The sequence below is a fragment of the Aquarana catesbeiana genome, linkage group LG01 (assembly GCF_042186555.1).
Source record: "Aquarana catesbeiana isolate 2022-GZ linkage group LG01, ASM4218655v1, whole genome shotgun sequence".
Taxonomy (NCBI): domain Eukaryota; kingdom Metazoa; phylum Chordata; class Amphibia; order Anura; family Ranidae; genus Aquarana; species Aquarana catesbeiana.
Window position 1 is genome coordinate 429,378,495 of NC_133324.1, and position 26,325 is coordinate 429,404,819.

The 26,325-nt window shown below is 40.3% G+C and overlaps 1 protein-coding gene across 13 annotated transcripts in view; it reads left to right on the forward strand.

Annotated features, from left to right (window-relative positions):
- The window catches only part of LINGO2 (leucine rich repeat and Ig domain containing 2), a 3,171,904-nt gene that overhangs the window by 3,004,449 nt on the left and 141,130 nt on the right, over positions 1-26,325 (forward strand). For 10 of the 13 annotated variants that reach the window (XM_073635787.1, XM_073635794.1, XM_073635777.1 and 7 more), the window contains one exon: positions 16,260-16,361. The exons of 2 other annotated variants lie outside the window; for them this stretch is intronic. The gene's annotated coding sequence lies outside the window, so the exon portion shown is untranslated. Of the gene's footprint in view, positions 1-4,804; positions 4,904-16,259; positions 16,362-26,325 lie in introns of those variants that run through there. One more of the 13 variants, XR_012245199.1, reaches the window with a different exon arrangement.

Genomic DNA, 26,325 nt, shown 5'->3' on the forward strand with positions numbered 1-26,325 from the left:
TATTATTATGAATATTATTGTACAGAATTTATACAGTGCCAACAGTTTGTGCAGAGCTTTACATAATAAAGGGAGACAGTTACAACACAATTCAATACAAGAGGGTTATTGTAGTTCCATAGCCTGTAAAGTCAGTCATATAGCACTGGTAAAGCATTGATCCAGATCTTTTGAAATTTAATCACAAGGAGTGATTACTTCCAGTGACCTAATAAAATGGATTGTTATATATATATAATTTGGGGGGGGGGCTGTGTAGATTTGGTTTTGGAACTGTTTTATTTACTAACCTGTCCGAGTTATCCTAAAGTCTTCACTCAGACCATGGTTCTTTTACATGAGTAATTGATAAAGCTGTTTAATATTTTAACAACTTTAGGTGGATGCAGATATTGGCAATTTTTAAAGTCTAAGTGCTGCCAAAATAAAACCACAAATATCAGCACAAGGAACATAAATACATAAATTACCGTCAGTAGGATGTGTCCCTTGTGCTGATGCTCTTCCAGTAGGTGAAATTCTCCTCTGTCCACGCCCCCCTCTCTCATCAAAAGTGCCCAACTATGCCCGCCCTTTCTACCCAGCTCTGCTGTTCATAGAAGCCATACTCCAGCTTCTATGAATGGAAATTAAACTATGGGATAGGATAGGTTTAGTGGCCACGTTCCTTGGAATATGCAGTCATTGAGGAAGTGATTCGTACTAGATATTATCCATGGAAGAATTGCAAATAAATATGGATATATGTACTTTAATTGATTGGTGTTATATTTGATACAGAAGTAACCCTAATCATCCTCCTGAGGAAGCAGAGTTAATCTGAGAAACACATAGAGGAACAAAGATCCCTAGTCTACCATATCAGTAGCTCCAGATAGCAAGCAAATGGGCTGCAAGTTTGAAAATGACTTGATAAGCTATTGCTAGACTTGCCAGGCTTCACAAGTTTGTTGCACAATTGCAGCAAGTCCACATTGCATGACTCCAGATCAACTTTCTTTGCAAACATTCTGCAAGTCTTCTGCAAGTTCTGGTTCAGTTATGCTGTGCAATAGTCATCCCACCACAGGGGTCACTGTGGCTGAATTTCCATGCTGTAGACTTGCAGAGCTCTTGCTGTAGACTCACCACAGCAACTTTGCTCTTGTTATTAACAAAATGTATATTGTACACAAATATAAACCTTAGGCTCGGGGTACCCTTAAGGTCCACTTATTTCTTCTCTAATTTTTATATATCTTTATGAATTAGAAAATACATGACAAAAAATATTGACATTTAATCTAATTAATTTAGTATAAAGATGAATTAGGAAATGGCAGATCATGTTGAAGTTTTCATTTTCATTTAGAAGGGCTTGTACAGGTCTTTTTATGTTTCAGATGCTCTGTGCTCAAGATATCATTAACATTATGATGTTCTTATCATGAACAAAGTTGTTCAACATCATGATGTTTTTCACCTTCATGGCATGTTGTGTTGGTTTTAATTTTAACTTCATTTATGTGTAATTTGCCCTTGCCTTTCTTGTACAAGCCCTTGATAAAGTCATATCTAATGAGGTGACTCAGATTCTGCAGTGAGAATGCATGGTACTTTGTTTAATTATCTGCTTTCTATGTGTGTTTACTATGTATATTCAGTTTCATGGGCACTGTGGTATATGGAAAATGAATTCACTTGCTAAATGACAGCCATTTAGTGAACATTTAAATACTTTAAAACTGTTAGCTAGTAAGGGCTGCCATTTAAAGGGAACCTGTCAGGTTAGAAATGTAGGACATACTATGGTTTTGCTGTTCTTTAAGGTTGTGTCTGGTGCTTGCATCATTAAAAGAGTCAGCACTTGCAGTTCCCATAATAATCCCTGCCCATGTTTCTTTGATCAGTGGGTAACAACAGATCCCATTTGGAATTACACTCTGCCATAATCAGCCTGACTTTTCTCCCAGACTCATTTGATCTATGTATGTGATACACACATGATGTATGGTCCTTTTTCTCTTTGTATTAACAAGAACTGACAAGTGACCATAGAAATCTGGAAAATCTCTGGCTGTAATAAAAAGTACTTACTACCCAATTTTAACTAATTATCCAGCTAGACTGACCATTGCTATTATCATCTGAATAATGTATGAGTACCAAACACAAAGAGGTTCCTTTACATAGATGTGTGAATATTTCTGAGACTATGTTTATTTCCAGCAGCGGTTCGGTTACGCTGTGCGACACTCAGCTTCTGCAGGACGAGGCACAGCATGTTAATGTCACCTTCCTGAGTCCATCTAAGGTGTAATCCAGTGTCTGCCAGACTGTATGCTAGGTTCTGGTACCATGGAACATAGGGCTGGGGTTTGGTTTGGTCCCTCTATATGCTGGAAACTATACACAGCCAGATTTTAATGAAATTAATGCATATTGAGTTTTCCTGAAGAAACGGAGATCTAACTACGCAAAATGCGTTGGGCTCGAGAATATCTTCATACACTGGGATCAAGTATTATTGGCTATGTGACATCGGACAATTTTGACACATTTTTGGAAACATTGGCATTAATACAGCGATCAGTGCGATTAAAAATGCATTGATTACTGTAAAAATGTCACTGGCAGTAAAGGGGTTAACGCTAGGGGGCGATGAAGGGGTTAACTGTGTTCCCTGAGAAGTGATTCTAACTGAAGGGGGAGGGACTAACTACAGGAAGTGACAGATCGTGGTTCCTAGCTAATAGGAAAACACAATCTGTCACTCCTGTCAGAACAGAACAGGGAAGTGTGTGTTTACACACACTCGTCCCTGTTCTGTGTCTCCAGCTCACGATCGCTCATGGCCATCGGTCATCACAACCGTCTGCCACGAGCATCGGCACCCCGGCTGTGCAGGGGACGTGCGCCCCCGGCGGTGCACGCGTGCCTGCTATCCAGACTCTGCAAGCCCACGTACAGTTACGTGGTTCCGCGCAGGGGAGCCAACCTGCCGCAGTAAAACTGTGACGGCTGGTACGAAAGTGGTTAAAAACTTTGTAATGTACATAGATCACCGAGAGCGGAATGTTTTTTTAACAACAAACATGGAGTTACTCTTTAAATAAAGTAAGGAAAGGTTAGAACCTCTGAGAAGTTTTTCAGTCTTGGTCTCTGCTGGGGGGATTTACCCTCCATGTGTGACCATTGTCACAGAGAAAATGTCACGTACCTCGTAACAAAGCCTAACATGTAGAGGGAGAAGAGGGAGACCTCTCGTACAGCCCTGGCTCAAGGGCCCCTGGAGTTGCGACAGTGGCGGCGAGAGCACGGTGAGGTAAGAGTGCCTGCAAGATCTTCCATTGGTTGCAGGGGTGTGTGGCAGGTGCATCACCTGAGCTGGGCTGGATGGCTGAAGCAGCAGATGGTGACAGGAACAGCAGATGCAGGCACACAGCAGATGTAGGACCAGCTCACCAGGCACTATGCAGAGCAGGACAGATGGATAACTGGATGCAGAGTCAGACAAGCCAGGTTAGTGGATGATCAGGTATAAGAATAAACAGTAGGCAGAGAATGGTCAAGATGCAGGCAGAACTTGGTAACAGGATATCAGGTAGATGGAAGATATAACAAAGTCTTTAAGGCAAGCCAAGGTCAGGATATGAGGAGAGCAAGCGTGTTCATGATAAGCCAAGTCAAACACAGGAATCAAGCACAGATTACAGGAACAGGTATACAAGGTAAAGCGGAAGATCAGACAGCAATACACTAGTGCAGCTGCTGCCCTTATATAGGCACTTGGCGCCAGCATTAATCGCTTACAGACGCGTTTGTCTGTGCGTGCTAATATTTGCACGCATGCGCATAGGCTTTAGCCACATGACAGCAAGATGGGCACCCGCAGGAGCACATCTGCGCATGCGTATCTGCCTCTGCCTAGGAGCCTTGGCTGCACTATGAACAGCATGTCCCTGACAGAAAGAAAGAAAGAAATAGAAAATCTCAGATTTTTCAGTTGAGACCAGAATAAAGGGTGAGGGCAAATCTTACAAAGTAGACACCTGTTCCAATAACAACTGTGTAAGAAAGAATTTACCCTCAATTTGTAGAAATTTCCTCTCATTTTCTTTTGCATCTTTGGGACATGAAGTGAATAAAAATCTCCCCAACAGGACAGCAAAAAATACATTCAAAAGAGTTTTAAGCCTTCCCTACACTATACAAAACAAAAAATGAATGTTTTGACTTTGCCACCACTTTAAGATAGGTCAGTACATTTCTATTAAAGATTCAGATTATCTGCAGAGGAGAGCAATTTTGAATATTTCTGTCAAAAATCCCCAATTTCTGTAATGAAATGAAATATTAATTTGTTAATGCACTATATTATATAGCTCTATTATGGTCATTATCCCTTTATCCAAAACAATATATATGTTTGTTCCCAACTTGGGCCACTCATATCTGTTAGCATGGCCCTTGACCATGGATTGACAGTTTCATTGTAAATTGCCCTCCTGCCCCAGACATTTTCATTTAGGCCTCATGCATACATATAATTCAGTATAATTCAGTATTTTCCCACCTGAGAGTCACAGGTGCTGCATACATTTACTTTCAGAAATCAATATCTGTACGAGGTGGCACTTGAGCAAGCACGGGTATGCATTTAGACATATGTCCCCAGACACATACAGTCTGCTGCACATACATAAGAGCTGTTTTCTCTGGCATTTCAATGTGTAAAGTGGTCCACTGTGTGAACATTTAGAGTAGTGGCCCTTTGCTTCCCACCTCAAAACCCACTAACAATGAGCACTTTTCTCTCTACCAGGAATATTTACATGAAGTATTATTACATTAATTATCTCATCAGTGAGCTGAAGAAAAGAACTGAAAAGCATTCACTGATAGAGGGCCTGGAGGATCATAGGTGAGCGTTAGTGGTTTTGTAAAACTCCACAAAAAGACCAGAACTTTACATAAGCATAATTAAACCTTAAAATTAATTCTTATTATGTTGTCACTTTACTTAATAGAACTTGTATTGGAAAGGTTTTGTGACCATGTTACATTGGCGTACCCCTAAATTATAACCATGCCACTTATACTGACAATCTTGCCTGTTTTAGAACATGTGAATTATAGATTTCACTAAATCTATTTTAACAATTTTTATCTGGTAATTTTATAAAAATGAAAATAACTAAAATAGACTGTTAAACTGTCAACATTTTCCAATCACACAATGCTAGATATTACAACCCTCTTAATGCATTATTATTTTTTCAAAAAAAGTTTGACTAAATAGAAAGTTGCTTTTAGTATATTTTACATTATACTGTATGCCATACCTTAGAATTTCTGGAAAAATATGAGGAACATTTTAATAGCATTAATTAACTACTTTGTTTCATTTTGCTTGTCCACTGTTTTGCCATCATCACACGTTACTCTGTGTGCAGCTTGATATACAGCTAAGCCCTCCTATCCACCAATAAACCAGACAGCGTAAACAAATATTGAGACTTTATCAAAAGAAGTATGATGGCTGGGACTGGTGGGAAAAGCAAAGAGAAATACAGTAATAACACAAATAAGACAACAAGCCATGTCTCTGAGCTGCTAAAACGTGTGGTAGATGCTGGGAAAATGAAAGTCCCATGTTTTCACCAGATATTTCCTCCACATTCAGGATGTGCCAAAGATGGTGACTGGCTTCTTCTAGGTGCAGCTTCTATCTTCTAACTGGGAGTAAAGAGTCACTGGAATTACAGAGGCACAGCAGGGGCAAAAAACTGTTAAACGGGTCCAGTGAAGGTGGGAGCAGGTCAATAACATCAGCAAACATTATGAAGTCCTATGCTGGAGACATAACATTCACAGTGAGCAATCTTAAAGGCAGATAAAAATACACTAATATGGCTCTGTATTCATTAATAAATCATTAAAGATAATATGTTATTTTTTTTTAAATGCAGGCAGTGTAAGTACCTGACTTTGACATGGTATTAACCTTTAGCATCCCCAGTACAGTTGAACTCGAACTGAGAGATGGAAAAGCAAAATGGGGAGCTAGACATGTGCAAAACAGAATCATTTGGTTTTTTTTCATTTTGGATAGATTTGTTATGTTACTAATTTAATTTTGTTTCAGAATTTGTTTAGTTTAATTTCATCTGTTAATTTTCTAACTAATTCCAAATTTTCAGAACGATTTAAGTTCAGAACGTTTAAAAAATGACTTTCAAATTCTGTATGAAGAATAGCTGGCTTGTTAAGGAGCAAGCTGGGAAGCTGTCCGCCGCATCTATAAAGCAGGGTTCCACCCAAAAGTGGAACTTCTGTTTATCTGATTCCTTCCCCCCTCCAGTGCCACATTTGGCACCTTTTGGGGGAGTGGGTACCTGCTTTTTACAGGTACCCTGTCCCCACTTCCGGGAGACTGGGCCACGTCAAAATATGTCTGCAGCTTGGCCCCCCTCCTCCCTCCCCTTCTGCCTGGCCAGTGAGAAAGTGCAGCATGCTTTACGCATGCGCAGTAGGGACTCAGCTGTGAAGCCAAAAGGCTACACTACCGGGTTCCCTCACATGCAATGGTGGCGGCAGCACCCAACCAGCCGATGCAAACATTGGCTGTGGTGCCAACATCGCTGGACTCCAGGACAGGTAAGTGTCCTAATGTTAAAAGTCATCAGCTACAGTATTTGTAGCTGTTGAATTCTAATTTTTAAAGGGGTGGGTGGAACGCCACCTAAACAACTGAAGACTCATTAGCTGTCAGAGGGCATACCTGCTTACAGCTGAAATGTAAACAAAAGAATTCTGGCAATGAAAAATTCAGAAAAAAACAGCATGAGCCCGCCCCACCCCCAATCCATACCAGGCCTTTCATGTCTGGCATGGATTTTAAGGGGAGCCCTGCAACAAAATTTTAAAATTTTGCAGCCCGGCACAGCAAGGAAAGGAGGGGGGCGAGTAAGCGCCCCCCCAAACCATACCAGGCCACATGCCCTCAACATGGGAGTTCTCTGGGGCAGAGGGGGCTCTCCCCCCCTCAAAGAACATTAATATCCATACTAGACCCAAAGGAATTGGGGGGGGACCCCACACTATTTTTTTTCCTGCATTTTTCATTGCTGACAGTCTTTTGAAGCACAGTCATAGGAGGATAAGGCAGAGTGATGACCTCATTAGTCTTATGCTTCTCCTTTTACTGTCCAATCAAAGATTGAGGGAGGGACAAGACTTATAGGTGTTACTTAACTGCAGTAGAGAAAAATCAGGTCTCTAGCCCTGCCACACAGGTCTATTCTGTGTGGCAGAGCTGTGTAAGTCTCATAATTAGATGGATAAAAATACAAATAATGTGGCGGGTAAAACAACAACCTTATATGTATTTAATTGCTTTCCTACCAGGGCAATTTTTGCTTAAATCTGCATTTTTGCTAGAAAATTACTTAGAACCCCAAATCATTACATTTTTTTCTCAGAAAACAGAGGCTCTGCAAAAAAAAAGAAGAAGAAAGGTGGCTGTTGCAATTTTCTATGTCACATGATATTTATGCAGCGGTTTATCAAATGCAAATTTTAGTTTAGTTTAATTTAGTTCTAGTGTACACAAACACAATATAATTCCTAATTTTTGGTAAAATATAAAAGATGATGTTGCGTTGAACAAATAGATACTGTACCAAACATGCCAAGATTTAAAAGTGTGAGCGCCTGTGAAATAGCGACAAACTATGGTACCTAAAATTGTCCACAGGCAACATTTGCTATGGCACTAGACATGAGCTATGGCACTAGAGTCTTTGCTCTCACTCCAATGTTTGCAGCAATGCCACATGTGTGGTGCAATCACCATTTTCATATGTGTGTGGGACCTGTGTGCACGTTATTTGCGTGTGACCATGGGGAGGCAGGGTAATTATGTTTTACTATTTTATTTTTAAAAAATGTTTCTACCTTTATTGCTATCACAATGGGTGAATAAGCCACTTGTGATACCTTTGGACAGTGAGTGATACTCTTTTTGGAGACATCAGGGGTCTATTAGACCTCCTATATAGGCAGCTGTGTTGACATTAGGGATGAGCCGAACACCCCCCTGTTCGGTTCGCACCAGAACATGCGAACAGGAAAAAAGTTTGTTCGAACACGCGAACACCGTTAAAGTCTATGGGACACGAACATGAATAATCAAAAGTGCTAATTTTAAAGGCTAATATGCAAGTTATTGTCATAAAAAGTGTTTGGGGACCTGGGTCCTGCCCCAGGGGACATGGATCAATGCAAAAAAAAGTTTTAAAAAGGCCGTTTTTTCAGGAGCAGTGATTTTAATAATGCTTAAAGTCAAACAATAAAAGTGTAATATCCCTTTAAATTTCGTACCTGGGGGGTGTCTATAGTATGCCTGTAAAGGGGCGCATGTTTCCCGTGTTTAGAACAGTCTGACAGCAAAATGACATTTTGAAGGAAAAAACTCATTTAAAACTACCCGCGGCTATTGCATTGCCGACAATACACATAGAAGTTCATTGATAAAAACGGCATGGGAATTCCCCAAAGGGGAACCCCGAACCAAAATTAAAAAAAAAAAATGACGTGGGAGTCCCCCTAAATTCCATACCAGGCCCTTCAGGTCTGGTATGGATATTAAGGGGAACCCCGGCCAAAATTAAAAAAAAAAAATGACGTGGGGTTCCCCCTAAATTCCATACCAGACCCTTCAGGTCTGGTGTGGATTTTAAGGGGAACCCCGCGCCAAAAAAAAAAAAAAAAACGGCGTGGGGTCCCCCCAAAAATCCATACCAGACCCTTATCCGAGCACGCAACCTGGCAGGCCGCAGGAAAAGAGGGGGGGACGAGAGTGCGGCCCCCCCCCCTCCTGAACCGTACCAGGCCACATGCCCTCAACATTGGGAGGGTGCTTTGGGGTAGCCCCCCAAAACACCTTGTCCCCATGTTGATGAGGACAAGGGCCTCATCCCCACAACCCTGGCCGGTGGTTGTGGGGGTCTGCGGGCGGGGGGCTTATCGGAATCTGGAAGCCCCCTTTAACAAGGGGACCCCCAGATCCTGCCCCCCCCCTGTGTGAAATGGTAAGGGGGTACAAAAGTACCCCTACCATTTCACTAAAAAACTGTCAAAAATGTTAAAAATGACAAGAGACAGTTTTTGACAATTCCTTTATTTAAATACTTCTTCTTTCTTCTATCTTCCTTCATCTTCTGGTTCTTCTGGTTCTTCTGGCTCTTCTGGTTCTTCCTCCGGCGTTCTCGTCCAGCATCTCCTCCGCGGCGTCTTCTATCTTCTTCTCCTCAGGCCGCTCCGCACCCATGGCATGGGGGGAGGCTCCCGCTCTTCTCTTCTTCTTCATCTTCTTCTCTTCTTCTCTTCTTCATTTTCTTCTCCGGGCCGCTCCGTATCTATGCTGGCATGAAGGGAGGCTCCCGCTGTGTGACGGCGCTCCTCGTCTGACAGTTCTTAAATAACGGGGGGCGGGGCCACCCGGTGACCCCGCCCCCCTCTGACGCACGGGACATGACGGGACTTCCCTGTGGCATTCCCCGTGACGTCACAGGGAAGTCCCGTCAAGTCACCGTGCGTCAGAGGGGGGCGGGGTCACCGGGGGGCCCCGCCCCCCGTTATTTAAGAACTGTCAGACGAGGAGCGCCGTCACACAGCGGGAGCCTCCCGCCATGCTAGCATGTGTGAGGAGCGGCCCGGAGAAGAAAATGAAGAAGAGAAGAAAAGAAGAAGAGAAGAAGATGAAGAAGAAGAGAAGAGCGGGAGCCTCCCCCTATGCCATGGGCGCGGAGCGGCCCGAGGAGAAGAAGATAGAAGACGCCGCGGAGGAGATGCTGGACGAGAACGCCGGAGGAAGAACCAGAAGAGCCAGAAGAACCAGAAGATGAAGGAAGATAGAAGAAAGAAGAAGTATTTAAATAAAGGAATTGTCAAAAACTGTCTCTTGTCATTTTTAACATTTTTGACAGTTTTTTAGTGAAATGGTAGGGGTACTTTTGTACCCCCTTACCATTTCACACGGGGGGGGCGGGATCTGGGGGTCCCCTTGTTAAAGGGGGCTTCCAGATTCCGATAAGCCCCCCACCCGCAGACCCCCACAACCACCGGCCAGGGTTGTGGGGATGAGGCCCTTGTCCTCATCAACATGGGGACAAGGTGTTTTGGGGGGCTACCCCAAAGCACCCTCCCAATGTTGAGGGCATGTGGCCTGGTACGGTTCAGGAGGGGGGGGGCCGCACTCTCGTCCCCCCCTCTTTTCCTGCAGCCTGCCAGGTTGCGTGCTCGGATAAGGGTCTGGTATGGATTTTTGGGGGGACCCCACGCCGTTTTTTTTTTTAAATTTTGGCCGGGGTTCCCCTTAATATCCATACCAGACCTGAAGGGCCTGGTATGGAATTTAGGGGGACTCCCACGTCATTTTTTTTTTTTAATTTTGGTTCGGGGTTCCCCTTTGGGGAATTCCCATGCCGTTTTTATCAATGAACTTCTATGTGTATTGTCGGCAATGCAATAGCCGCGGGTAGTTTTAAATGAGTTTTTTCCTTTAAAATGTCATTTTGCTGTCAGACTGTTCTAAACACAGGAAACATGCGCCCCTTTACAGGCATACTATAGACACCCCCCAGGTACGAAATTTAAAGGGATATTACACTTTTATTGTTTGACTTTAAGCATTATTAAAATCACTGCTCCTGAAAAAACGTCCGTTTTTAAAACTTTTTTTTGCATTGATCCATGTCCCCTGAGGCAGGACCTGGGTCCCCAAACACTTTTTATGACAATAACTTGCATATTAGCCTTTAAAATTAGCACTTTTGATTTCTCCCATAGACTTTTAAAGGGTGTTCCGCGGCATTCGAATTTGCCGCGAACACTCCAAATTGTTCGCTGTTCGGCGAACTTGCTAACAGCCAATGTTCGAGTCGAACATGAGTTCGACTCGAACTCGAAGCTCATCCCTAGTTGACATCCTTTTGTGGTCCTGGGATCCCTAGTTGAATGGAAAAGCCTGGGGATAGCGACGAGCAGTGGCAGGAGGGTGGAGTGGCTACCAAGTACTGTAAAAGTGATGAGGCAGCTGTAAAACCAATTGCTGGCTTAAAAAAAATGGTACAAGGAGCTGCAGCCTTGATCTTGGTATAATCACTTGCTGCCCAGGATGTTTATATATGTATACTAGGCAGCAAACCTGTATATCCTGGAGTTCAGACATATTTTACACACAGTATGTGTGTATATACAAAGATACAGTGTGTGTGTGTGTGTGGTATATATATATATCTATATATATAGATATATATAGATATATATATATAGATATATATATATTTTACACACAGTATGTGTGTATATACAAAGATACAGTGTGTGTGTGTGTGTGGTATATATATCTATATAGATATATATAGATATATATATATATATCTATATATATAGATCTATATATATATATCTATATATATAGATCTATATATAGATATATATATAGATCTATATATATAGATATATATATATATATATATCTATATATATATATATATATATATAGATATATATATATATATATCTATATAATATAATATAATATATATATATATATATAGATATATATAGATATATATATATCTATATAGATATATATCTATATAGATATAGATATATATCTATAGATATATATATCTATAGATATATATCTATATATATCTATAGATATATATATAAATATATATATCTATATATATAGATATATATATCTATAGATATATATAGATATATATCTATATATATATATCTATATATAATTTTTTTATCCTTCATTTTTTGCAATGTACTTCTTTATAGAAACAACAACACCATTGAAAGTAATTTATGTAACTGTTATTCTTCAAAGTTGGGGGCTACATTTTGTCTATATTGCTATGTGGTGTGTGGTAAGATTACAGCACTGGTTACTTTGCAGCCAAAAACTCTAACTAATACCCAACAGAAGCTGTATTGTCTCCTTAATATACAGGCATGTGCATGCACCATGTGAACATAGGAAAGTGCATCATAAAAGGCCTGTCTGCAGATCTTTGTCTGTATACAGATCATTGCTAGTAGGGAGGGAGAAGCACAATATACGTATTTTCCAGTGAAAATAAAAGATACCATAGTCACAACTTGCAAAAAAAGACTGGCAGAGCAGCCACAGGTGTGTATTCATACACATTCATTTTGTATTGTTCTGTTGAGAAGCCAAGTTAAATATAGAGAAGAGATAGTGAAAATGAAGCTTGCTGTTAAATATATTGCAAAAAGGAGTCTGCCTTCAATGCTAGGTATGGCAATCAAATTGAGGCTGTTACACAATAAAAAATAAGCCCATGCTGATTGGGATTGTACTGTTCTTGAGAAGCTATTAAAACAATCAGCTGGTTACAATACTTTTTGCAGGTCAAGAAAAAAAACATTGTCACCTAAATAGTTACCAAATTAGACACATCTGTAAAGAGTTTGAAATGCTCTTCTCTGGGTTTAAAAACTCATATTGTATCATAGAATGGTCCCCCACCCTTCCAGCTCCCATATTAACATCATGAGATTCCATTTTTTGTGGTACAAGTTCACATCTATGCATTTTGTGGCTGGTGCGTTTTTGGAAAGGGTCGGGGACTTTTTTCCCGCGATTTGCGGGTAATAGACTTCAATGGAATCACACCAGAAACGCAAGTATTGTGTTTGTGATGCAATTTTCATGTGTTTTGCATTTTACAGTTTTTATTTTAACACTGTATATAGCTGACTGCTAGCCAGGGGGCAGGGAAGCCAGCCGCTGTGTCCTTAACAACCGATAAGTCAGCAGCTGTCAGCAGGGTTCCCCACTGACAGCCGAATGTAAAAATAAATTGCCGGCAAAAAAAAAATTAAAAAATGAAACTGTGTTGGGTTCCCCCTAGGTCCATACCAGGCCTTTCAGGTCTAGTATGGATTTAGAGGGGAACACCCTCCCCCCACGCCAACATTTTTAAAAAAATGACGTGGGGTCCTCCCCAAAATCCATGCTAAACCCAGGAAAGGGAAGGGAGGGGATGAGCGGACACCCCCCTCCTAAACCATACCAGGCTGCATGCCCTAAACATGGGGGGATGGGTGCTTTGGGGGGAGGCTCTGCCCCCCAAAACACCTTGCCCTATGTTGCTGAGGACAAGGACCTCTTCCCGGCAACCCTGGCCGGTGGTTGTTGAGGTCTGCGTGTGGGGGGCTTATTGAAATCTGGAAGCCCCCCTTTAAGAAGGGGGCCCTCAGATTCCACCCCTCCCATGTGAATGTGTATCAGGTACATCGTACCCCTACCCATTCACCTCAAAAATCAGTGAAATGTAAAAAAAAAACAAGAGCCGGTCTTTGACAAGACCTTTATTAAAACATAGCTCTGAGCCGTCTTCTCCCACTGCTATCTCTCCCACTGCCATCATCTCCCGCCGCCATCTGTCTCACCACCGTCTCTCCCGCTGTCGTCTCTCCCACTGCCATCTCTCCCGCTGCTGTCTTCTCCCGCTGTCATATTCTCCCGCTGTCGTATTCTACAGCCGTCGTCTCTCCCACCGCCATCTTCTCACGCTGCTGTCTTCTCCCTGAGCTGTCTTCTTGTGCTATCTTCTCCCACTGCTGTCTTCTTCCTCACCGCCCATTACCCACTATAAAAAAAAGAGCAGCTCTTCTTCTGTGGCTGTCTTCCTCCTTTGTGATGTCGCCTGTTGTCTAGCATCTCTTACATAGCCACAGGGCGTGGCCATTCAATGACATAACCCAGAGAGCCCACTCCCTTGTGACATTTTTTATAGCAGGTAACCAGTGGCAAGGATGAAGACAGCAGTGGGAGAGATGGCAGCAGGAGAGACGGCAGCAGGAAAGATGGCAGCGGGAGAAGCTTAGAGATATTTTTTTAATAAAGGACTTGTCAAAGACCGGCTCTTGTTTTTTTGACATTTTACTGCTTTTTGAGGTGAATTGGAAGGGGTACGCTACACCCGATACCCTTTCACATGGGGGGCGGCATCTGGAGGCCCTCTTTTTAAAAGGGGGCTTACAGATTCCGATAAGCCCCCCCGCCCGCAGACCCCGACATACACCGGCCGGGGTTGTTGGGCAGAGGCCCTTGTCCCCATCAACACGGGGGCAAGGTACTTTGGGGCGGTTTCTGCACCCATCCCCCCATTTTGAGGGCATGCAGCCTGTTAGGATTCATGAGTTCATGGGAGGGGTCGCTCGCTTGTCCCCTCCCTTTCCTGATCTGCCGGGCTGCATACTCGGATAGGGGTTTGGTATGGATTTTGGAGGGGCACGTGCCATTTAAAAAAAAAATTTGGTGTGGGGGGGGTCCCCTCAGAATCCATACTAGACCCAAAGGGCCTGGTATGGACGCCTTTTTTTACAAATTTTTTTTGCTAGGAATTTTTTTTTTTTTTTTATACATTCAGCTGTCAGTGGGGAACCCCGCTGATAGCTGATGACTCATCGGTTGTTAAGGATGCGGCGACCGGCTTCCCGGCAGCCTGATTAGCAACCAGATATATACAGTGTGTTTACAGTGTGTTTAACCACTTCAGCCCTGGAAGATTTGGCTACTGAATGACCAGGCCATTTTTTGCGATTCGCTTTAACTGACAATTGCATGGTCGTGCGACGTTGTACCCAAACAAAATTGATGTCCTTTTTTTCCCACAAATAGAGCTTTCTTTTGTGGTATTTGATCATCTCTGCTGTTTTTATTTTTTATGCTATAAACAAAAAAAGAGCGACAATTTTGAAAAAAACACAATATTTTGTACTTTTTGCTATAATAAATATCCCCATTTTTTTTAAAAAAGCTAACTTTTTCTCAGTTTAGAACTATATGTATTCTTCTACATATTTTTGGTAATAAAAATCGCAATAAGCGTATATTGATTGTTTTTTGCAAAAGTTATAGCGTCTACAAAATAGGGGATAGATTTACAGCATTTTCATTATTATTTTTTTTTACTAGTAATAGCGGCGATCTGCGATTTTTATCATGACTGTGACATTATGGCGGACACATCGGACAATTTTGACACTTTTTTAGGACCATTGGCATTTATACAGCGATCAGTGCGATAAAAATGCATTGATTACTGTAAAAATGTCACTGGCAGTGAATGGGGTTAACACTAGGGGGTGATCAAGGGGTTAACTGTGTTCCCTGCTACATGTTCTAACTGAAGGGGATGGGACTTGCTAGGGGAAGAGATAGATCAGTGTTCATACTTTGTATGAACAAGCGATCTGTCTCTTCTCTTCTTCCCTCAGAGAACCGGGATCTCTGTGTTTACGAGTGATCGGCTCCAGGGCCCAGCAGCGTGCGTGCCCCTAGTGGCCACAAAAAGAAGCGACGTAACATGATGGCAATTCGCGCAGCCGAGCCAAGTTGCAGCAGTACAACTGCGGCGGCTGGTCGGCAAACTGTTAAAAAGAAAAAAAACACAAAATGCAAGAAAACTGCATGCAAAAACACATAAAAAACCGAGGGTTTAAAAAACCCAAAATGCACTGCAAAATGTGCCTGAAAAACGCATAACGCACAGCCGCATAGATGAGAACCTAGGTGTTAACCAGCAGATTAAAACAGCAGAAAGGCATGTGGGTTTTGCTACTGCACAGTGAAAGCCACTAAATTGAATAGGTGTGAACAGCAGGAAAATACCTTGTGCCAAGATGCTGCCAATTGCAAGAATTATTATTTTTATTTATTTTGTTATGAGAAAGGAAGAGGCACAATGCACTAATCACTGTAGTAACATTGTTCTCTGGTTATGTCACCAATAGGCTTTGAAGCTGTTTGTTGCTTGACCTGACCTTTAGTATGTCTCTTGATATATTTTCTGCATTCTCTGCATAATTTATTTTCTACACATGAATTCCAGCATTCGGAGGCAATAAGGGCAGCACCATTACGGCTCTGCATTTCTTCTTAGATGTAATGCTTCAAAACAGTACTGTTCACTAACAACTCTCAGGTTGTCTAATTAAGACAGTCAGTGAATGGATATGTATGGATGTACTGAGGAAATTGACAAATGCCAATTCAAGAGGCATATACAAATGAAAGTATTGCATACATTATTTATCTTCAAAAGTCAATGAAGAACATGTTTTTTTTCCTCTATTCCAAGGCCACTGCAGACCTGTAAAATAACATTTGTATAATCCGGCTCTCATTTCGCATTTAATGTATGCAATTGTTTCTCTTCTAGGATATACAGCTTGTGCATACATGGATTTATCTATGTCATGATAAACTGATGGTCTCCACAATGCTGTCACCAACAATTCATTGATGCCGCAAAGTATTTTTAGTAAGTTTTGTGGGAATTAGGGATTTGTGCTTTTTTTTTTTTCCTTGTCAATCGTTGAGTTATTATGTGTGAGTGGTGTTTTTTCTGTGATTTGCAGTAGCTTTTTCTTCCTAACTATTTTAAAGGGATTCTCCATTATTTCAGGGAAAAAAATTACTCTGAATAGTTCTGTGCAGCAATACAGAATGGGTTTTCCTCGCCTCCTTCCTAGCCATTTGGCACTGGCATATGTAATTTCTGGAATCAATGGAAAATTAGTCTAAGCATTGCTTGGTTGAGTTACTGTGCACCAGAATAGATGTCTGTTTACCAGATTTCTAGTTGATTGGATTGTTGAGCGATACATACATACACTATGTTACCAAAAGTTTTGGGACGCTTGCCTTTACACGCACATGAATTTCAATGCCATTCCAGTCTTCGTCCCTAGGGTTCAATATTGCCTTGGCCCACCCTTTAGGAGTGTCCCTATGGTAATGTTTGACCATTCTTCCAGTAGAGTAGAGAATGTGAATCTACCTATCTAGCAGGGGCAGACAGCAATAAAAACTGACAGCTTTTAAAACTTCTCTACTCTGTCCACACACGAAATGCCTTTACATATACTTTAATGCCTAAGCTATACTTAAGCTATGTAAAAGGAACAAAAATGTCAGAACAATCATGGCATACACTAGGATATTTGGCCTGTGTAAAATAATTTTACCAGCCTGGTTGTGTGTTGTCCTGTCAGTGGAATCAAATATTGCTTAGAAAGTAATTTGTTACCCTTAAAGGGTCCTTTAAGAATTTAGTTTTTCCAAAAGCATAAAATCTGCAAAAAAGAATTTATAGTTACTTAGAATTATTAGAGCATTTCCAAGATTATTATTTACCATCTTTTTTTTTTTTTTTTTACCCAAATAGTACATTTGCAAGTATTAGTTGTTGTTATAGCCATTTGAAATACTTTTTAGGGGGGTTGAGATTGCACTGGACTGATTCAATCAGTCGCTGCTTGTGGGTATGAGGAAGTGTGGGCAGGTAGAAAAGGTTTGCTTCCAGAGGTTAATGCCCAGCTTGAGAAGTAGGTGGTGATGGGCTGCTGCCTCAGGGTACGGCCTCATCGTCGACTCCACATATGGTCTAGAAAAGTTGAAAGTAAAGGAGTGCCTGGTGTCCAATATATGCAGGTTAAAATGTTTTATTTGGAGTAACAATGGTAAAATTAATCCAACGCATTTCGGGGGAATAAGGACTCCCCCTTTAACAGGGCTGTTTGGAAGATAAAAGGATAAAACAAAACCAGATATATAATCCCAACAATTGCAACATCTGGGTACTGTATGAGAAGGATATGTATACATATGTGGTCAGATGGTATGAATATGTATCACTACTAGAAACAGTTTTCGATTGGAATATGTATAGGAAAGACACCATGTAAAAACATATATATATATATATATATATATATATATATATATATATATATATATATACATATATATATATATTAATACACACACAATATAAAATTCAAATAAGCATAAAATAGAGGATAAAATGGATTAAAATGGAATAAGGTGCAGCTGGACCAGAATTCAAATTAAAAGTAGATATACTAGAATATGTATGTTTCATGGTGAGAAGGATGCTTACATTGAAAGCTAATCTGTCAATCTAGGATTGAGTATCAAATATGGACTTTTAAACGCATGTCCTATGTCTGCATAAGTGTACCATATACCGGTTACGATAGTCCTCATTCGGGACACTGGTAGTGTGCAGGTAGTATGAGAGGAGACTGACCTTCTGTTGCCCCCCCCCAACAGGGGCAACATCCATAGACCTCCCCACCTCTTCTTCCAACCAATCTCAATCAACTACTCTCACTTCCATTTATTTTTTTAGACCTACCAACCAGCTCCACCACTATTTCAATACATCCCCAAATACTGAGCCCAAGACCCCAGAAAATCATCTAATTCTTCACACCTCTAAGAACAAAACGGCAACATATAGACATTGGAGAAGAGGATGCAGAGGAGGAACCAGAAGAGGCACAAAAAGCAGGAAACGGCAACAAAAACAATAAAAAATTTCAACCTATCAACACACAAGCTTTCTCCAGCTGAAAAATCTCTCCTCTAAAAAGGTCTCTTGCCCATCAACCAAACCAAATACTTTTGAGCTTCTTGTGGAAATACAAAGCTACTTAAGGAAACTCACTCTCCAAAGATACCATGCATCCAAAAAACTCAAACAACAGAAAATCACGGAAGGAACATTTCCCATACTTCTTGACGGCTACCTACAGATGATATCCTCTCCAGATGTATAACAACAGATATCAGAACAAAATCCAGAAGCTACCCGGTACAACATAAAGGTAATTTTATCTCCACTTTCCAGACCCTAGTCACAACTGATTTAAACAATCTGCCCACTCATGGGGAGCCGACCCCCAACAACCTAAACAAACTCGAAAGTAAAGCATTAAAGAACCTGAAAGAAAATAGAAATATTGTCATAAAAAGTGCAGACATCTGGGGAGGAATAATAATCCAGAATAAAGAGACCTACATTGCAGAAGCCAAAAGAATCTTGGGGGACCAGAAATACTACATAAACCTCAGAGAATATCCTACAAAATAATTATTTTCAGAATACCAGAACTTCATCCAAAAAGCCCACTTGGAGAATCTACTAACAAAAAAATGAAAAGGAGTTCCTCAGTATCAAAAATCCAAATATCCCTTTCTTCTGTCATCTTCCAAAGATCCACAAATCTCAAGTAAACCCACCTGGCAGACCCATCATATCAGGTATCAATTCACTAACATGAAACCTCTCCCATTTCATCAATCACCATCTTCAAGAATTAGTAAGAAATCTACCATTGTACCATAGGGACACAACAGACACTGGCTCACTCTCGACGTGGCCTCTTTATACTCAAACATCCCCCACTCCTAGGGCATTCACGCCGCCAAAAAAATCAATTTTTAGACCCGTTCATACCCAGACAGTATATGGATTTCCTTCTAGAAGCCCACACCTCAACGACTTTTACCTACAAATCAAGGGAACAGCCATAGGAACCAGATTTTCCCCAAGCTATGCAAACTTATATATGGGTCAATTCAAACAAGAAAACATTCTTGCCGAGAACCCATACCATCAACACATTTTGTTCTATAAACAAAACATAGATGACCTGATTCTCATCTGGCATGGCTACCTGGATAAGATTCCAGGGTTCATCAAACCATCTAAATCTAAGAGCCCTTTCACACTCAGGTGGGAGCAGGGCACTTTTAACCCCCTTGAAGGAGTTAAAAAGGATTAAAAGCACCCGTGTAGCGCTGCTGCCAAAGCGCTTTGCAGGCGCTTTGGCAGCGCTGCCTATGCATGCCAATGGGCAGGGGCTATAACACAGACCACCCTCTTATCAAAAGAATCTTTTTGAAACATTGGCATGTGTTGCAATCTGACTCACTTCTCCAGTACGCTCTACCCCTGCAACAGAGACTCATTTTTCGGAGAGCAAAAACCATCAAAAAACATTTAGCCCCTAGTACACTACCCTCCACCCAACAACACCCGAAGCAAAAAGAAGATACAGAATGCTACCGAAGTAACCAATCCAGATGCCTCTCTTGTAATATACTTACCAACAGCAATAAAACCTTTTTAAGTCTACCAGCTGCCCAAAGTCCTGGCCCATCAACTCACACCTAGACTGCTCCTCCAAATACATCATATATCTACTAGCCTGTCTGTGCAGTATCCAATATGTCAGAAGGACCATCCAAACTTTCAGCCAGAGATTCAATAAACATAGATCCAACATTAGAAATGCATTTCCAGAAGACAGTGTTTCTCGCCATTTTGCCATCCACCACGCCAGAATCCAGACTTATTAACCACCACAATTATAGAGCAGATCCAAGAATCCATCAATCATAACAGATACACCAGACTATGCCAGAAAGAATCCTTTTGGATACACCAACTCAATACTCTCATATGGACTGAATGAGACTATAGAATCATTTTAAAATCTTTCTGCAATCACTGAAATAAATGTATCCAACACCTTTACCTTCAATCCATAGAACCATACTGAATATGACTAATCCGTAATTCTTCCCTTTCCATTGTTGTTGTGCTCCATTGGGGGGGACACCAATATATGTGCTGATCCAAAGTTTAAACATATTTCCCGTACATGCAGAACTCCCAGATATTTACTTTTTCACTCTTTACTACCATTTTTTAAAAAACCATTTAGTTTGTGATTTTAACCCACAGTTTTCTTTAATTTATTTATTTTTTTATTTATATATTATTATTTTTATTTTATTTAATTTTTCTGTCCCAACCCCAGACCCCATCCATTATTGTTCAAATGCACATGCTCCTTAGGCCAACTCCAAACACAAAATAATATACCACCCTAGAGGACCCCTTTAGGTGATCTCTACACATTTCACTTCCTTTAAGGCACATCTAACCATCGCAACATTCACTCAGATCTAAAAATGAACCTGGTCTGAAGTTACAGCCATCTTTTAGACACCTATCCATCTGGTCAATATCCTCTCCATCATGGTAAACCTGTCACCACTTCCTTATTGCTCCCTCTTCCTACATCATCTCCTTAATCTCCACACCACCCACTTCCCTTCCCCTTGCAGCCATGAGTGCAGCTGTCCCCATACTACACCTCACAAGGCGGCTCACACTGATCCCCAGGCACAGGCGTGGAATACTCGGACACATCTCCCTTGACAGCTGTTACTGCAGCATGGTTTCTTCACAAGCCCGCTCACACTGATCCCCAGGCACACGGGGGTGACTTGGATCCCTCTCTTATTTTGACAGCTGACAGTGCAGCCCGAGTATCTTCATCAACCAACACTCCCCTCAGCTATATGGCCAGAGCCCTCTTGTCAGATACTCCTGATCACACTACTTTTGAAAGTGGACTTGCTACCACTTTTACCACACACCAGCCACATTCCCCTATAGCTCCTCTGCCTTTGCTTACTGCCACCCAGATCATGAGAGGTTCCCCTGCCTATACCTTTGCCTCCTCCTGCTATTTTCCTGATCAATTTTTTCCTCCATTCTCCCCCCTTCCAGCACCCCCTCCATGCTTTCAGTATACCACAGCTATTCCCACATTTACTATCAGCCACATGCTCTTCTGCAGACCATAGTAGGAACTCCTGCCTAGTCCAACAATAGCCCCCAACTCCTTTACCCTTATTACCCTTGAGCATCAGTTTGCCAGCTCCCCCCCATTTTCAAGCATCAGGTCCCGCTTCCTAAGCAATTCTCCCCAGATCACCCCCCCCCCACTCATTCCCACACCTCACCCTCCTACTTTCCCTGTTCCCATTCCCCCATCTGCCCCTTCCCCAGCTCCCTTCCCCACATTCCTGTTTCCCACATCTTGAGTATATATTTTTTCCTCACAGTTCCATACACCACAGGCAGACCCCAACAGGATTATTCTCCAATAACTTTCAGCAGTGAAATATATATATGTGTGTGTTTTTACGTGGTGTTTTTTCTATACATATTCCAATTGAAAACTGTTTCTAGTAGTGATACGTATTCATACCATCTGACCACATATGTATGTACATATCCTTCTCATACAGTACTCAGATGTTTCAATTGTTGGAAATTAATTTTTAGAAGAATCTTTTGTATACAAATAAGAACATTTTATTTTTCTGACTGTTACTTTCCATTTGAAATGCTGTCAGTGACATCCCAGTTAAGGGATAGATATGCAAAAATAAAAATATGCACAATGGAATGTATTGTATTTGTGTATGTATGAAAGAGGATCTCCAGTCTGTAAAAAAATAAAAAATAAATAAAAGTCAGCAGCTACAAATACTGTAGCTGCTGACTTTCAATATAAGGACACTTACCTGTCCAGGGATCCCGCTATGTCGGCATCCGGTGCAGAGTCATCAATCGGCTTTGGGTGCAGGCATCGGCCTTGTAATTAAGGGAAACCATCAGCTTTCAGGCTTCAGACGGCCTCCTACTGTGCATGCGCACGTCGTGTTGCACTTTCTGAATGGGACATCTGTGTAGTATGTTGTAGATCGGCGATTTTATCTGAAAGTAGGAGCAGGCAACCAGTGCAAACAAGCATAATATATTTATATATTTAAATTATGCAGTGTTTTACACATTTCCCAAACAGATTCATGAGTGCCAATTGTTGAAGTTCTAGAAATTTGAAGCAGCATAACAAAATGATAACTGAATAATATCTAAAATTTAAAATCAGATTGAATCTGACTGCGCAAGTTCTATACAATCCTTTCAATTTACCAAAAGTATGCAATAGGAAGACCTACTTAGATTAGTCATTCAATTTGTATCCAATCAGGTAGCCCTCATACTACATAGTTGTTAGTAGACATACTGTTAAGGACATGATTTTCTATACAATAGGATTTTAAGTTGCCCAATAATGTATCTCCCTCCATTTATTATGACTTGACTCCTCGATGTAAAATAAGGTCTGAGGGAGTGAACCGATGATTCACAACACATTTCATGAGTCTCCAACCCACTTCCTCAGGTTCTGCAAAACTACAAATAACAGTTAATATACATTTAACAAATGTCATAAACTGTTATTTGTAGTTTCGCAGAACCTGAGAAAGTTAGTTTGGAGACCTATGAAATGCAGTGTGAATCATTGGTTCACTCTTACCAATCCGACCCTATTCTACATCGAGGAGTCAAGTTATATTAAATAGAGGGAGGTGAATAAGGATATGCTGTAAAACAAATGTGAAGGACTTCTTGTATCTTATGTTGCTATATATAAAACCCAAGTGTTATTGGGCATAACTTGCCAAATGTTTTATAATAAATGAAATATGTTTAACAGTATAGTACACATATTGCGATATTGGGCACCATAAAATCCCATTGTATGGAAAATTGTCTTTGGTATTAATAATTTAAGGGATGTGGGTGCCTACCAAAGTAACCCTGCCAATATTTATATGTAATATGGTAATGGAGGTTGTACAGCTAGATGGTAATGTGTGTGCAAGCTTAAGATAGATGTCAAGGTCCCGAGTGTATCTTGGGCCTAAGATAGAAAGACCTCCACAGGGACACAACTATTTACTGAAAGTCTAAAACTGATTACACACATTACAGTCAATGTATTTTAGACCACTAACTACTAACATTTACAGTACTGTTACTGCCAACCTGGCTGGATATAAATTAGATTGTTTTGTTAAATCCTCAAACTACAAAGTTGTTGGTAAATTTTAACTCTTGAAGATATTGAATCTAAAGTGGACCTTTGTCCTCTTTCTAAAAATCACATCAGCATACAGCTCTGCATGCTGATATTAAATCATCATACATTCATTACATAAACATTTTTGGCTTTTATTTACAATTATGTGTTTTGCACTTCCTGGTTTATTGAGGTAATGGAGATGTACAGTAACCCTGACCTCACAGCTGGGACATTCCTGTAACATGCTACAGGAGGCAGGCCAAGAGTTCTAGGCAGGGTTCCATGAAGTAAAGAGAGATGGATTCATCTATACTTAGTAAGAAAAGGCAACCATTAGAAGAATGGAGAAAAAAATATGCATGCAAAGAGAAAAAAAATCCTGCAATTCTCTAAACATTCCTAAAGGTGATTTGTTGTAATTTTTATAAAAAGGATTAAGTTCCACCTTAACAGCTTAAGGCTTGCTCACAGTATATGTACTGCGGATGGGCAGCCCCACTGCAACGGGTCACGTCTTTAAATCTTTAACAATACAGGGCTCTGTACAGAGAGTAGCAATGTGGCTGTTTTTTTTTCTCCCTGCCACATCTATTATTAAAGGAAGCACATATTTTACACATTACACATTGTTAGGCAGACAGTTAACTCTTTCATTGACTCTAGATGTTAACTCCTTCCCAGCCAGTGTCATTAGTACAATGACAGTGTATAGTATTAGCACTGATCACTGTATTAGTGTCACTGGTGATGTCAGTGTCAGTCAGTTCCCACCCAGTGTCAGTTGGTATCAGATTGCCCACCACACTATCACAGTCCTACTATAAGTCGCTGATCACCATCATTACTAGTATTAAGTAAATACAAATTCTATAGATGCTATAACTTTCACACAAACCAATTAATATAAATGTATTGGGATTTTTCTACCAAATCAGAATACACTTTGGCCTAAATTTATGAAGAAATGTGATTATTTTGATTTTCTTTATCAGATATTATAACCGAAAGTAGAAAATATTATTAGTTTTTTTTTTCAAAATTGTTGTTTTCTTTTTAATTTATAAAATAAAAAAACCCAGTGGTGATTAAATACCACCAAAAGAAAGCTCTATTTGTGTGAAGAAAATTATATAAATATAATTTTCTTACAGTCTTGCATGACCGCGCAATTGCCAGTTAAAGTAGCACAGTGCTGATCATTCACAGGAGAGACGGAGCAGCGGTGTGCCGATGTAAACAAAGAACACCGCTGCTCTGTTGGGAAATAAAAGTGAAAGATCGTGTTTCAGCTAAGCTGAATCACAATCTCTCTTTTCCTCCAGTGAATCCACTCCCCCCCACAGTTATAAACACCTCCCAAGGTACACGTTTAACCCCTTGATCGCCCCCTAGTGTAAACCCCTTCCCTGTCAACATCATTTATACAGGGATCAGTGAATTTTTTTAGCACTGATTACTGTATTGTTGTCACTGGTCCCCAAAAAGTGTCACTTAGGGTCAGATTTGTCTCCTGCAATGTCGCAGTCCCGCTAAAAATCGCAGATCTCTGCCTTTACCAGTAAAAAAAATAAAAATAAAAGTCCCTAAATCTATCCAGTAGTTTGTAGACGCTATAACTTTTGCACAAACTAATCAATATACGCTTATCATACGCATACCAAAAATAAGTAGCAGAATACATATTGGCCTAAATTGATAAAGACTTTTTTTTTTACATTTTTTTTGGATATGTATTATAGCAGAAAGTAAAAAAATATTGTTTTTTTTTTTTTGTTTTTTTTCAAAATTGTCAGTCTTTTTTTGTTTATAGCGCAAAAAATTAAAAACCGCAGAGGTGATCAAATACCACCAACAGAAAGCTCTATTTGTGGGGAAAAAAAGAACATCCATTTTATTTGGGCACAGCGCCGCACGACCTGGCAATTGTCAGTTAAAGCGATGCAGTGCCGTATCTGAAGTGGTTAAAAAGAAAATGCAGAACATTAAAAAGAAGCACTTTTTAAAAATTTGCAAATAACTTTCTCATGCTTTGTATAAGAAGCCTCATTATGGTGCCATGTTAAAAGGGACAAATTATACAATAGAAATTATATTAGAAAATAACTGTAATTATAAAATAAATGTAAACAACTTGTATAAGCTATCTCTAGTCAGAAATTAAAAAAAAAATATTTCAAGACAATATTACCTAAAAAGATGTAGTTTGTCCCCAAAAATATAATGTGCAGTATGTATTAATTTGTTATCCTATATAATGATGAAGATTGTTGAATAAATTGGCCCTTTAGTAAAAATGTAAGAAATGCCAAAGGCGGTATAAAGAGCAACAAGAGCTGACGTGGTTAAAAGACATTGTCCAGAGATTGTAGAATCAGATTATAACTCATTTGAAAAGTTTAAAACATGTTTTAAACTTCCAATATTTTTTCATTTGTTTGAAAAAAAATTGGATCCATAGCTGCACAGGTGGGAAATCCTAAGTGCAACTAAAAAATGAAAGTGTGAATCTTACTGAATGCTGTGGAGCAATACAGACAGGTCTTATTTCAGATATCTAAAAAATGTGTTTATATAAAAAAAAAATGCATGTGCATTACAGCTCTGTTTGTACATTAAAATGCTATCCCCCCCCCCCCCACGCGCGCTTTTAAAAATCCCCAAAATCTTACTATGAAATAATCA